Here is a 15798-nt window from a genome sequence, read left to right as displayed (position 1 = left end):
GACCACAACCATTTTTCTTGATGAGACAAGTAGCTAGTTAGTTATCGACAGTTTCATTTACATCAGATGTGCCATAATAAAAGTATTGAATAAAATGTTCATACCAAGGAAGTGCAAAAGATCACACTTTTACCTCCTTCCCAATCTTCCCACTAATGGTTCCATTTTTTATTGAAGTTATTAACTCAGAAAGCTCTACTGGTGTTAATTTGATTTCATTCATTGAAAGTCATTCATTCTTCAGAAAAGCTGCAATGTCGCCCATAATCCAGTTGGCAGCCAACTTTGCATCAGCACCATTCTCAACAGAAGCATCAAAAAATTCAGCAACCTGAGAAATTTATATGCTCAGTGTGGCCATCTTTTACCAGCTTAACAAAAAATAGCTACTATTTCTAAAGTTACTTACCATTCATAAGTGATACTTACATGATTGTCATTGGCAAGAAAGAGAACATCTTGCATGTTGAGACCCAATTTTTCATATCGTCTACGTTTTGCTTCTGGGAGCTCAGGCAAAACTTGTTGAATTTTGTCAACATAGTCTTTTGTCAGAATAACTTCAGGTAGGTCAGGCTCAGGAAAATATATGTACTCTGCTAGTCCTTCCTTTTTCCTCATTGTAAAAGTTTTCTGCAAACAGAAAAAGTCACGATTAAATAAAAAAAATTACATGTACAACTGATGGAGATGGAGTTACGTACTAGAAGGAAGACGACAACCTGAGCACCTTCTTCCCATAAACGAGTTTCTTGTACAATTTGATCACTTTGACCTCGGCTATGAAGAAGAACCTGTCTTGAGATCTCATAATCTATGGCCCTATTCATTGCAGAAAATGAATTCATGTTCTTTATTTCAACCTGTGAATGCAACAAGCAAAAGTGTGCTAACCATCAATCTCTGTGATAAAAATTTAAGATCATTAGTGCTATATCAAGCAACAGTTATAACCAAATAGAAGCACGGTCAAATAATACATCTTTAATAAATAAAATAATAAATTGATACATTGTTAATTGACCCTGGAACCCTATCGAGGACCAGTTTAAATCAAGTTTATGCATAACCTGGGCCTAATTGGCCATAGATCAGCCTTCTTGATCATTGAAGGGGCCAACATTTTTGGTTGGTCCAGCATGTTACAGCCCAATAGAGCCTAATAATTAAAAAAAAAGGGTGTTTACATATATTAGAAGAAGTAGACAAAGATAGGAAAGAGAAGCCCAATCCTAGTATAAGTCAGGATGGGAAAGACTTTCAAATTGCACTCCTAATAAAATTAGGAAAGAAGGAGGCAGATTTACATTGTAACGACTCTTGGTGATACTTATAGCATTTTTCCTGTAATTTTTGGAATAATTTTGTCATTTTAGTAGTTATTTTAGGAAGTATTTGCGATCTTATTATAAGCCCAACTAGCGTCCAGTGGTCTTCCTATGGCATGATATAGGTTAGACAAAACATTTTACTAACAGTACATATATTTTAGAGGGTTTCAAAATCACTTTTCGTGGGATTTCATGGGGTTTCAAAAATAAATATCACAAGCCATTTTAGCAACCTATACATATGTTAGCTTGTAAGCAAATATAAATTGTTTTGTTTCTCTGTTTATCTTTCTTTATTATAGTATATTAATTTTGTTTAGAAAAATTTTCTAGTGTAACCCGGTAACTTCATGAAATATCCTATATACCTATGTAAAATTGCATATATTATATATATCCCTACAATGTCAAAAACCATGTTATTGTACCACTGCCCTTGAATTACTCGGTCAGTGTGAGACTTAAAAGAGTGCTAAGGCTGGATTAATGCTGGTGAAAGAGTAGGTAACCTGTATTAAACTAACAGGAGTTAAATTGGGAAAAAAAAATGCTTCTGCATGGTGAAATGTTGACCTATTGCAAGGTTACAACTACTTTTATCTACCGATGAAAGAGAAGAAAAACCCCGGTCAACACTAGATGACAAGGACTTTGTGTTTTATTTATATGAAAGACTAACAGTAGACCATGTGGATTATGAAATAAGCAAATAGTACCTTTGTTCCAAAATTTGATTGTCTAACTGGACGGACAAAAATATTTACATCAAAACGAAGTGAACCTTCCTGCATATTTCCAATGCTTATTCCAAGATACCTAACCAGCCTCTCTATCTCTGCAGCATATTCTATAGCCTCAAGTCCACTCCTCATATCGGGTTCAGAGACAATCTCCAGTAAAGGCACCCCTGCCCTATTCAGATCCACCTGCCAAAATAGCCCCACAAAGCATTTGATATCACCATGCAAATATCATGTTAGGAAACTACAAATAGTTCCAAGTATAACGAGAGAAACTGACATGGGAATAACTCCCCGTTTCTGAGTAAATTAGTTTTCCTGCATCTTCTTCCATATGAACTCTAGTTATCCCAAACCTTCTATGACCACCACCAAACTCAACTGGAAGATCCAAATCAATGAACCCTTTAATTGCTATCAGGATGTTAAATTGTGATATTTGGTATCCTTTAGGGAGATCTTGGTAAAAGTATTACTTTCTGTCAAACTTGGAGGTCATGGACAATCTGTAGTTGAGTGCAAGGCCAAGCTTCACAACAAATTCAATGACCTTGGAGTTCAAAACTGGTAGAGTACCAGGATGTCCCATGCAGACAGGACAAACAGTAGTGTTTGGTTATGATCCATAGGGGTAAGGGCAGCTGCAGAATGCTTTGATAAGGGTTGATAGTTGCACATGGGTCTCTATACCAATAATAGTTTCATATCCAAGAATTTTTTGTTCTACACTTGTTTTAGTTGTCGCTTGTGATGGGGATATAAACAGGAATAACCTTTGTATATGAACAAATACTAGAAGACCATAATACGCAGCGGAATTAAATAGAAGCACAATCAAACAGAACACTAAGATATACGTGGAAAATCCCTCCAATGTGAAGGGTAAAAACCACAGGGCAAACTAGAGATAATCCACTATGAGAATAATGAATATACAAATCTCAATCTCTTGCCCTAAACCCTAGCAACAATCTTAAGAGAACAACTAGGATACAAGGATCACGTCACTGCTCACAATATCTAAAACCTCCCCAAGTAATCACAGCAAGAGTCTACTGTAGATTTGATCTAACCTAAGATAGAACACTACTAAATGATTGAGAATAGCCTCTTTACGTTGTCCTTGTCTTCTTCCCTTTCTTTCTCTTCCTTTTCTGCCTTGTTTTCCTCCTTTTCTTTGGAATCTCGTGGCTATTTCCTTCTCCCACGTTGCTGCCCTATTTATGCCTTTTTCGGTCTCCAAAACGCAGCCACCACACCCCCCCTAATGTTAATTACGGTTAGGTTAAGAGGGGGTGAGCTGTGGGCTGCCCAAGCCCACTATGGGCTGAATTTGTGGGCTGCCAGCCCAACAACCTCCCCCTTCAGCCCATAAGGGAGGCTGTCCCATGACTCCTCAATGTGAAGCCATGCCGACCAGCTATCGGCATATCTCCTGTCTTTCTTTTGGTAAAGTTTTTGTCAACATGTCTGCTCCGGTTTCATCTGTGTGAATTTTCTGAAGCTACAACTGCTTCTCTTCAAATACATTTCGAATCCAGTAGTATCTGACATCTATATGCTTTGACTTGGAATGAAACATTGGGTTCTTACACAAATGGATGGCAGTCTGGCTATCACAATGCACCACATAATTTTCTTGTTTCAGCCCCAATTCTTGTAAGAATTCTTTCATCCATAACATTTCTTTGCATACCTCTGTAGCAGCAATATATTATGCTTCTGTGGTGGAGAGAGCAATACACTTTGCAACCTGGATTGCCATTGTTAGGATCGGAGCGGCACTAAGAGGGGGGGGGTGAATTAGTGCAGCGGATTAAAACTTTGGTTTTAGAAAATCTTTCGTACGATAAAAATAATGTTTCGTTTGAAACCGTTTAAATTGCGTTGAAAGCGTACGTAATAAGATGAGGGCAGTGAACTTAGCAAAGTAAAGGTTTGCAGAAAGATAAATGCATAAACATAAACGCAAACCGGAGATTATGCCGATTTTAAAGTGGTTCGGTCAAATGACCTACATCCACTTGCGAGGCCCCTCTTCGATGAGGCTCCCACCTTCAACTAGTAAATCTCTTGAAAGGGAAGGGTAAATACCCCTCTTACAACTCTTTACAAGCGGTTCACTCTCTTACAAATTTTCAGCAAGAAAGAAGGAGGTGAACACTAGCAAAATGAAAACAAGATTAGCTAGGACTTTTCTAAGACCTTTCTCTCAAACACTTGCTACTCAAAAAGTTATCTTCTCAGCTGAGACTTGAGGGATATTTATAGGCCTCAAGAGGATTCAAATTTGGGCGTCAAAAATTTGAATTCTCTTATGTTCCAGATGCTGGCGGTGCCACCGCCCAACGCTCGGGTGCTGGGCGGTGCAACCACCCATCCCAGGAGGTGTCACCGCCCAGCCTAGGCGGTGCCACCGCCTAGGCCAATTCAGCTCACTGGTTGGGCTCCAAACTTGGCCCAAACCAGTCCGAACTCGGGCCCAATTGGCCCCTACTTGGATTATAAGATTAAGACCTAATCCTAACCCTAATTAATGTGCTAACTACAAATTTAAAGACATTTTCTAAGTTATTACAAAGTCCGTAAGTTAAGACTTTTTCCGGCGAGCTTCCGGCGAACTTCCGACGGTTTTCCGATAAACTCTCGGAAACCATTTTGCGGACTCCCGGCAAGCTCCTAGACTTCACGATTTGATCTTGACGAGTTCCAACGAGCTTCTTCGGCAAGCTCCGATCTTTCTCGGCGAGCTCCGCGAACTTCCAACGAACCTTCCGGCGAGCTTCCGAAAAATCCTTCGGCAAGCTCCCTACTCATTCTCGACTAGTCCCGGCAGCATTCCCGACGAACCTTCGGACTTCCGTCGAACTCTCGAACTCCCAACGAATCCTTCGCGCTTGACTCCAGCACTTTGTTTCGCTTTATGTCTTCATCGTTATCGTAGTTAATCCTGCACACACAAACCAAAACTCTACTCCGATCTAGACAATTATTACAACGCGAATTGACATTCTGTTGCCCGGCACGTCATTGGTTGGTGCTTCGTCCGATTCTTTGGTGCATCGTCCTCTCTTGCGGCTGGTTGCCCAATCGGCGGTTGACCTCCGCAACCCCGATATCCTTGGCACAATTTCGCTCTCCTTGGCCCGATGCCCGATGTCCGAAGTATTCAGCCATCCAATATCATGACGTGATCTCTTCCGGCGCAACGTCAATTCCTCCTGCGTCAACTGTCTAATCCTGATCGAGTAGACCTGCTTCACTTAAAATGCAATTTAAATTATAAACACATATCAAGTGGTTTCATCATCAAAATACGAGATTCAACAATCTCCCCCTTTTTGATGATGACAACCACTTGATGACGGAGTTAACCTTAACTCCCGAAGTTTAAACAAACTCCCCCTATCAATATGCCATATTGATAGAACCTTGAATTCAAACTGAATTCAAGTCATTGCAATATTCATCATGAATACTTGCAACACATCATCATGAACATATGCATAAACTTATGCATATCATGTCATCAACATACTTCTCCCCCTTTGTCATCAACAAAAAGGAGAAGTACAACTATTCTTTGTGTTTGTAATATAAGTTCAACTCATTGCATGAAAAACATAATATTAAGTTTTATCATCATGCTGTTTTGAAGCTAGAAAATTTAGCAAGTAATGCATCATGCTTAGGACATTCAAGCTATCAAGTTTTAGATATGCAAGTTTTATAGCATAGAAGATAGCACTTTTGGTAATGTTCAAGATAGTAAGTTCTACATCATGCAAGCTAGCAATATTGAGATGTTCAAAAAAGCAACTCTTGCTTCTTGAAATATGCAAATTTGTCAAGTTTTGTTAGATGTGCAAGTTAGCATTTTTGCCTCTTAAGATAGGAAAGATAGCACATTTGCTTCTTTTGAGATAGCAACTTTTTGCTTCTCTTTAGACTACAAGCTAGCAATTTTTACGATATGTAAGTTTCACAATATACAAGCTAGCAAAAATTTCGAAAGCAAATGCAAGATAGCTTTCTTGTGTAAGCTCATAATTCTTGCTTCCTATTGCAATGTGCAAGTTGCAAGTTTTGCTTCTTAAGATAGGCAAGATAGCACTTTTGCAATTTTTGTTTCTTAAGATAGGCAAGCTTGTGATGTTCAAAATAACAAGCTCTATCTTCTAGAAGTGCCATTTTTGCTTTCTTTGCAAAGTGTAAGCTAGCAAAATGTTTGAAAAAGTGATCAAGTTTTGCAACATACAAGCTAGCAAAAATGCCAAACTAGCAAGAGATAATGTTTTACATGAGGCAAGCAAACAATTTGGCAAATGTTACATTTGCATCTTCTCTTTTGAGAAGTGCAATTTTTGCTTTCATTTTGAATTGTGCAAGCTAGTTAGTTTGCCTCTTTTCATGATGTCCACACTAGAAATTCTTGCTCCCCCTTTGTCATTGTCAAAAAGAAGGGAAGACCCTTATATCAATTTTCATATTATGACAAAGGTAAGTATCATTCTTATTTGTGCATCATTATATATTCAAATTAAAACATACACAATTTCAATAACCTTATTTTTCATGCACGATACCGAAAAATAAATCAATCATCATTAATAAGCATATCATACATGATACTCAAACATTAAAATTTTCAAGCATTTATCAACATGTTGATCATGATACCAAACATTCATCATTTAAAGCATTTCAATCATTGTTTCAATCATCACTATAACTCATCATGCACAAAATGTAAAATCATCTAACATGATACAAACATTTATTTTCAAAATGTTTATCACTATTTTCATGTATGATAATAAAGTATTCATGATGCATATATCATCACAATACAAAGCAATTGCATGCATAATTTCAAATTATAAATATTTCAAATTATGAAGATATTAACTTGTCAAATTTCATCCGATCATTCATGATTATAACTTTTCATTTGTATACATCAAAATAATATCAAGAGTATTTCATGCATAATTTTAATCACCACATAAGGAATATCAAGAAGAAAGTAATTGGGTGATGCGATAAACATTTCATGAATACAAGGAATTGTATAAAAATCATATCATGAAAGATTAGAACATATGAATACCAAAAGGCATGATTTCTTTTTGAAAAACCTACTCATAAATAATCAAAAGAAAATCTTAGGAGATCAATTAATGAAAAAATCTTGATTCATAATAAATCTTAATTTGTAAATATCACGGAATCAAGATTATGATTTTGAATAAAACTCATTCAAATTCAAATCATCCAAATCATCAAAATCTCAACATTTCTTTCGAGAGATTCAAAATGGCATAGATAGTTTTATTGGTCTCTTAGGTAGAAATCAATAAGATAGAGGATTACATTTCATTTTTATAAATTTCTATTCATGTGATTTGCTTCTTATGGGCATGCCTTAGTCTTTATATGCCAAATCAATATAAGCATTAAAGTTCAAGATGTAAAGGCAAAATCTTATAAGACAACTCATTTATAAAATATTCATCATGTTTATTTTCATGAGATTCATAAGATTGGTAAAATAAATTCATTAATCTCAATAGAATAGAAAATTCATTTCCATTTCATACAATTGATTTCATGTGAGAGTGTTCAAGTCTTTTTGTGAAAACATTGTATCATCATTTAAAGTCAAAACATAAGTTTCGTCATAAAGCCGTCAAGACCAAACACATCAAAAATAAAACATCATGATATCACATCTATCATCAAAAGACTATCAAGAAATTCATACATAGATGTACATGCACTATGTCATCTTAATATGTCATGAGAATGTCATCTTAATTCGTCATAAAAATGATTAAACCAAAAATATGTTAATCCAAAATGAGAGCATCAAATCAACATTTACTTCAAAAACTCATGCATGACATAAAATCATCAAAATACACATGCATGGATTAATCCTAAGCATTATCACATATCATATAACTATAATCCATAATGTTGCATACATCATTCAACATTTCAAAACATAACATGCATGAAACCTTAGCAATATACTTTTCATTGATCAAATTTTTAATTTTTTTAAAGATGCTAAAAAAGAAAAACATGATATAATTTTTGAAAAATAATTTTTTTTATTTCCTATTCCTACTATCTAAATTAAGAACTCATGAAAAACTTCAAGTAATTTCAAAATAATTCAAGAGAGTTGAGTTACTTACCTTGTAGTCGAAGCCCGTCAAAGCCCAATTCGCCGTTTCACCTTTGGAAGTTCTTGATTCATCCTTGGGTGCCTTCCTTTTCTTTGGCCTCTTCCTCCATTCAAGTTCATTGTTTATTTTAGATTTTTGTTTAATGAACTTATTAAGAGTTGGTGTTCGAAGTTCAAGTTCATCATTGTCCTCATCACTTGAGTCATCGCTCAAGTGGTATTCATTTGTCCGAGGTTCCAAATCCTTCCTGTTCTTTGGAAGGTGGTTCAAGTGTTCATTGTGTTCATTATGTGCATTGCGCACCATTTCTATTGTCATTAATGAGCCGATAAGTTCTTCAAGTGGAAAAATATTTAAATCTTTTGTTTCTTGTATTGCCGTTACTTTTGATTCCCAAGCTTTAGAAAGTGATCGTAAAACTTTACTAACAAGTTCAAAATTCGAGAAACATTTGCCAAGAGCTTGTAAACCATTGACGACATCCGTGAAACGGGTGTACATGTCAACAATGGTTTCGCTCGGCTTCATTTGAAAAAGCTTGAAATCATGCATTAAAATGTTGATTTTCTAATCTTTAACTCTAGAAGTGCCTTCGTGTGTGATTTCAAGAGTGTGACATATGTCGAAAGCCGTTTCGCATAAAGAAACCCGATTGAACTCATTTTTGTCCAAAGCGCAAAATAAAGCATTCATAGCCTTTGCGTTTAAAGAAAACATCTTCTTCTCCAAATCATTCCATTGGTTCATTGGAAGAGAAGACATTTCAAATCCATTTTCGACTATGTGCCATAAATTCAAATCCAAAGAAAGTAAGAAAACTCTCATTCGAGTTTTCCAATAAGTGTAGTCCGTCCCATTGAAAATGGGAGGACAAATGAGAGAGTGACCCTCTTGAAAGCCGTAAAGAGCCATTTCTATTTGGGTGTTAAACTAAGGTAGAAAAACGTAGCTCTGATACCAATTGTTAGGATCGGAGCGGCACTAAGAGGGGGGGGTGAATTAGTGCAGCGGATTAAAACTTTGGTTTTAGAAAATCTTTCGTACGATAAAAATAATGTTTCGTTTGAAACCGTTTCAATTGCGTTGAAAGCGTACGTAATAAGATGAGGGTAGTGAACTTAGCAAAGTAAAGGTTTGCAGAAAGATAAATGCATAAACATAAACGCAAACCGGAGATTACGCCGATTTTAAAGTGGTTCGGTCAAATGACCTACATCCACTTGCGAGGCCCCTCTTCGATGAGGCTCCCACCTTCAACTAGCAAATCTCTTGAAAGGGAAGGGTAAATACCCCTCTTACAACTCTTTACAAGCGGTTCACTCTCTTACAAATTTTCAGCAAGAAAGAAGGAGGTGAACACTAGCAAAATGAAAACAAGATTAGCTAGGACTTTTCTAAGACCTTTCTCTCAAACACTTGCTGCTCAAAAAGTTGTCTTCTTAGCTGAGACTTGAGGGGTATTTATAGGCCTCAAGAGGATTCAAATTTGGGCTCCAAAAATTTGAATTCTCTTATGTTCCCGATGCTGGCGGTGCCACCGCCCAGCCAAGCGGTGCCACCGCCCAGCGCTCGGGTGCTGGGCGGTGCAACCACCCATCCCAGGAGGTGTCACCGCCCAGCTCTCGGGTGCTGGGCGGTGCCACCGCCCAGCCTAGGTGGTGCCACCGCCTAGGCCAATTCAGCTCACTGGTTGGGCTCCAAACTTGGCCCAAACCAGTCCGAACTCGGGCCCAATTGGCCCCTACTTGGATTATAAGATTAAGACCTAATCCTAACCCTAATTAACATGCTAACTATAAATTTAAAGACATTTTCTAAGCTATTACAAAGTCCATAAGTCAAGACTTTTTCCGGCAAGCTTCCGGCGAACTTCCGACGGTTTTCCGATAAACTCTCGGAAATCATTCTGCGGACTCCCGGCAAGCTCCTAGACTTCACGATTTGATCTTGACGAGTTCCAATGAGCTTCTTCGGCAAGCTCCGATCTTTCTCGGCGAGCTCCGCGAACTTCCAACGAAACTTCCGGCGAGCTTCCGAAAAATCCTTCGGCAAGCTCCCTACTCATTCTCGACTAGTCCCGGCAGCATTCCCGACGAAACTTCAGACTTCCGTCGAACTCTCGAACTCCCAACGAATCCTTCGCGCTTGACTCCAGCACTTTGTTTCGCTTTATGTCTTCATCGTTATCGTAGTTAATCCTGCACACACAAACCAAAACTCTACTCCGATCTAGACAATTATTACAACGCGAATTGACATTCTGTTGCCCGGCACGTCATTGGTTGGTGCTTCGGCCGATTCTTCGGTGCATCATCCTCTCTTGCGGCTGGTTGCCCAATCGGCGGTTGACCTCCGCAACCCCGATATCCTTGGTGCAATTTCGCTCCCCTTGGCCCGATGCCCGACGTCCGAAGCATTCAGCCATCCAATATCATGACGTGATCTCTTCCGGCGCAACGTCAATTCCTCCTGCGTCAACTGTCTAATCCTGATCGAGTAGACCTGCATCACTTAAAATGCAGTTTAAATTATAAACACATATCAAGTGGTTTCATGATCAAAATACGAGATTCAACAGCCATGACACAGCTCCCCCTACAAAAGTAAGCACATATCCTGAAGTAGACTTTCTCGTATCTATATCTCTTGCCATATCTGCATCTGTGTAACCTGTCAACACATGTGGCCCACCTCCAAAGCTTAAACAAACCTTAGAGCTCCCTCCGAGATATCTAAAAATCCACTTCACTGCTGCCCAATGCTCTTTGCCTGGATTTGCAAGAAATCTGCTAGTAACACCAACTGCATATGCGATGTCTGGCCTCGTACATATCATTGCATACATTAAACTTCCAACTGCTGAAGCATAAGGAACCTTTTGAATTTTCTCCTTCTCCTCATCACTTGAGGGACTCTGTTCTGAGCATAACTTGAAGTGACCAGCAAGAGGAGAACCAACTGGCTTTGCATTGCTCATACTGAATCTTTCCAATATCTTCTCGATGTATTTCTCCTGTGACAACTAAATCTTCTTATTTTTCCTGTCACGAAAAATCTGCATACCTAGTATTTGCTTTGCTGGCCCCATGTCCTTCATTGCAAAAGACTCACTCAGTTCTTCTTCAATCTGTCAATTTTAGATATATCTTTTCCAAGAATAAAGTAAATGAATCCTCACCAAACCATTTGATGTACACACAATAATCTGAAGCCATTCTTTTGTATCCATTTTCTATCATAAATGAATCAAACTTTCTGTACCATTGTCTTGGAGCTTGCTTTAGCCCATACAAGCTCTTCTTCAATTTTATAGATAAAGTTATCTTTACCTTTAACTTTGAAGCCTTCTGGTTGCTCCATATAAATTTTCTCTTCCAAATCCTCATGAAGGAAAGCTGTCTTCACATCTAACTGCTCAACCTCCAAGTCTTGGCTAGCAGTAATACCAAGAGCAACACGAATATAAGACATTTTAACAACAGGAGAAAAAATCTCTTCAAAGTCAATACCTTTCTTTTGACCAAAGCCTTTCACAACCAATCTAGCTTTGTACTTTGGTTGAGAACAATATTCTTGAGTCTTCATCCTGAAAACCCACTTGTTCTTCAAGGCCTTCATTCCATTTGGTAGCAGCACCAAATCATAAGTGTGGTTCTTCTGAAGAGCATCCATCTCTTCCTGCATAGCAACTAACAACTTCTTTTTCTGCTCACTTTCAATTGCTTCCTGATAACTCTCTGGTTCACCTGCATCAGTAAGCATCACATACTCATCTGTAGAGTATCATCTGGAAGGTTGACGTTGTCGAGAAGATCTTCTCAACTGAGGTTCTGCAGGAAGTTGCTCTCTAACTTCTTCTTGCTCAACATGTCCTGCAGGTAGATCAATGTCAGGCTCTACACTATCTTCCTGCACATCTCCCTCATCACCGTGATATACTAGAGGAATATACTGTAGGTAGATCAACGTCAGGCTCTTCTTCTTCAAATCTTCAAAGGTTTGATCCTCAAAGAAGACTACATCTCTACTTCTGAATACCTTCTGCTTTTATGGATCCCAAAGCCTGTAACCAAAATGATGATGTGAGTAACCAAGAAAAATACATTCTTTAGTCTTACCATCCAGCTTGGACCTCTCATTATCTGGAACATGTGCAAATGCACGACAACCAAACACTCTCAAATACTTGTAGGAAACATCTTTCCCTGACCATACATGCTCTGCAACATCACCATCTAAGGTTGTACATGGTGATAAGTTGATCACATCAACTGCAGTCCTCAAAGCCTCATCCCAAAACCTTTTGGGTAGCTTGGCCTGTGAAAGCATACATATGATCTTTTCCATGATGGTGCGGTTCATCCTCTCTGCAATTGCATTATGCTGAGGTGTACCAGGAACTGTCATCTCATGTTGGATCCCATGTGACCTGCAATAGTCATTAAACAATCCTGTATACTCACCACCATTATCTGATCTTATGCATTTCAATTTCCTTTCTGTCTCCCTTTCAACCCTGCATGAAACTTTTTGAAGACATTAATCACCTGATCTTTAGTCTTCAAAGCATAGGCCCAAACTTTCCTGGAAAAATCATCTATAAAAGTGACAAAATAAAGTGCACCACTTATACCAAGAACAACAGATCCACCATGAGTTTTTGTCCTCAAAGGACCATATACATCTGTATAAACACGGTCTAAGACGTGTATTTTTCTAGACAAAGCAGCACTAGCAAATAAAACTCTATGTTGTTTACCTGCTAAACAATCAATACAAGGGTTCAGATGTATACCTCTGAGGTCTGGTAATATCTCTCTCTTAGAAAGAGCTTGCAGCCCCTTCTCGCTCATGTGTCTTAGTCACCTATGCCACAACTCAATGCTGAAGTCTTTTTCTGTAGCATTTAACTGCTCACCATAAGCTTTAGCCTGCAACCTATACAAAGTATAACATTTCTTTCAATTAGCTATAACAAGAGAACCCTTACCAATCTTCCATTGCCCTTTGTGAAATCTGCTATCATAGTCTTCATCATCTATCCTTCCAACTGAAATTAGATTCAGCCTCAAGTCAACCACATGCCTCACATCTTTAAACACGAACTTGCAGCCAAATATCACCCATGCCTATGATGTCTGCTGTACCATAGTTGCCCATCTTGACAACACCAAAGTTTCCAGACCTATATGTAGCAAAAAACTCCCTCCGTGGTGTAGAATGATAAGAAGCACCTGTGTCAATCACTCACTCAAGATCCTGACACACACAAGAAAAAATATTATCAGAAGGAGATAAAATCAAATAATCACCACCCTGTATTGTAGCTGTGATATTATCTTTTGACTCTATAGACTCCGCTTCTTTTCCCTTTTTCTTGCTCTTCTTAGGTTGCTTACAATGGTTCTTGTAATGTCCTTTCTCACCACAATTATAGCAAACAATATCTTTTCTTGATCTTGACTTGCTTCTACCCATGCGTGAACTGCTTCTAGACTTTGAGATAAGTGCCTGTGAATCATTCTAAGATGTTGCCGAACTCTTTCTTCTCAACTCCTCATTCAACAAACTGCTTGTTACTTGACTCATAGTGATAACACCATCTGGCGCAGAATTACTGAGGGAAACCACCAGTGTCTCCCAACTTTTTAGTAATGAATTGAGAAGTAACAATGCCTGCAACTCATCATCAAGAGACATTTTCATAGAGGATAACTGATTAGTAATACTTTGCATTTCATTTAAATGTTCAGCAATAGAAGCACCTTCTCTATATTTTAGGTTCACAAGTTTTCTGATAAAAAAAGCTTTGTTGCCAGCTGTTTTTCTTTCATAGAGACTTTCCAACTTTTTCCAAAAAGAATATGTAGAAATTTCAGTAGAAACATGGTAAAAGACACTATCATCAAGCTATTATCGAATAAATCCAATTATTTTTCGATCTAACCTCTTCCACTCATCATCTGTCATAGTTGTGGGTTTTGCACTAGCCCCCCTGTAAAGGTCCATACAAATCTTTGCAATACAAGAGATCTTTCATTCTTGGTTTCCATATCATCCAATTGTTTCCATTCAAACTAATCATGCGAGAAACATTACTGGCCTCCATATTCAAATACAAAAATTAAATCACCAAAACCCCTTTTTGCTCTGATACCAGTTGATGGGGATATAAACAGGAATAACCTTTGTATATGAACAAATACTAGAAGACCATAATACGCAACGGAATTAAATGGAAGCACAATCAAACAGAACACCATGATATACGTGGAAAACCCCTCCAATGTGAAGGGTAAAAATCACGGGGCAAACTAGAGATAATCCACTATGAGAATAATGAATATACAAATCTCAATCTCTTGCCCTAAACCCTAGCAACAATCTTAAGAGAACAACTGGGATACAAGGATCACGTCAATGCCCACAATATCTAAAATATCCCCAAGTAATCACAGCAAGAGTCTATTGTAAATTTGATCTAACCTGAGATAGAACACTGCTAGATGATTGAGAACAGCCTCTCTGCGTTGTCCTTGTCTTCTTCCCTTTCTTTCTCTTTCTTTTCTGCCTTGTTTTCCTCCTTTTCTTTAAAATCCCATGGCTATTTCCTTCTCCCACCTTGCTGCCCTAGTTATGTCTTTTTCTGCCTCCAAAACGCAGCCACCACACCCCCTAATATTAATTAGGGTTAGGTTAAGAGGGGTGAGCTGTGGGCTGCCCAAGGCCACTATGGGCTGAATTTGTGGGCTGTCAGCCCAACAGCTTGAACTGATGCTTCTTTCAGAATGTTAGTAGTGCTCTCTGCTTGGGCATTGATGCGAGTCTTTGAAGCATACAATGTGCGAAAAAGAGCACTACTGGTCCTGATGAACAAAGCTGATTGGTTGAGGAAAATATGGTTGGTTCTAATTCCTCCATGATATATCAAAGCCATCATCACCCCTTGATCGCCGGATATATTTAGCCCACCACCAACAAAAAGCTTCAAGCAAGCATCCCACCTAAAGAAAGCAAGAAAAATATGAGAAAATTCTAAGCAAGAGAATAGCTTCAGAAAAATGCCAAGCATCCTATATATGTGTTTAATATAGAATTGAAGAATAGATTATGAAAGAGATGAATTTTATTCATTGTGGTAACAAGTATTTATACAAGTTGAGGAGGTTAATTTTGTCTCAGTATATCGACAAGTTCATCATGGATCAAAGGAGAGAGAGAGAGAGAGAGAGAGAGAGAGAGTTCAAATAAGAGAGCAAGAGGATGCGGGTAAAGAAGAATGAGATAGGCTTGATTTAGATTGGCATAGATGAATCGAATTGAACAACCAATTAATGACTCCTACCTACCTTAATGTCATATTTTCGTGTGTGTATTAATAAACACAAATGATTTATCGTGTATATTGAGTCTAGTAGTTGGCTTGGGGTGAGATCAATAAAGTTTTATTGTATATCCAATTTTTTTATTGAGCTGTCAAATAATTTTTTTATTAATTATTATTACTAGGACATCGGAACTACATATATAGTT

General features: G+C 38.1%; 1 pseudogene; it reads right to left on the bottom strand.

Moving 5' to 3' along the window:
• Nucleotides 1–229: 229 nt before the first annotated feature.
• LOC135595103 (glutamyl-tRNA(Gln) amidotransferase subunit B, chloroplastic/mitochondrial-like) lies at nucleotides 230–14235 on the bottom strand (annotated as a pseudogene).
• Nucleotides 14236–15798: the final 1563 nt, after the last annotated feature.

Source organism: Musa acuminata, chromosome BXJ1-10 (assembly GCF_036884655.1).
Source record: "Musa acuminata AAA Group cultivar baxijiao chromosome BXJ1-10, Cavendish_Baxijiao_AAA, whole genome shotgun sequence".
Lineage (NCBI taxonomy): Eukaryota > Viridiplantae > Streptophyta > Magnoliopsida > Zingiberales > Musaceae > Musa > Musa acuminata.
Note: the sequence above shows the minus strand (reverse complement) of the source record. Positions and strands in the feature narration are given on the sequence as shown.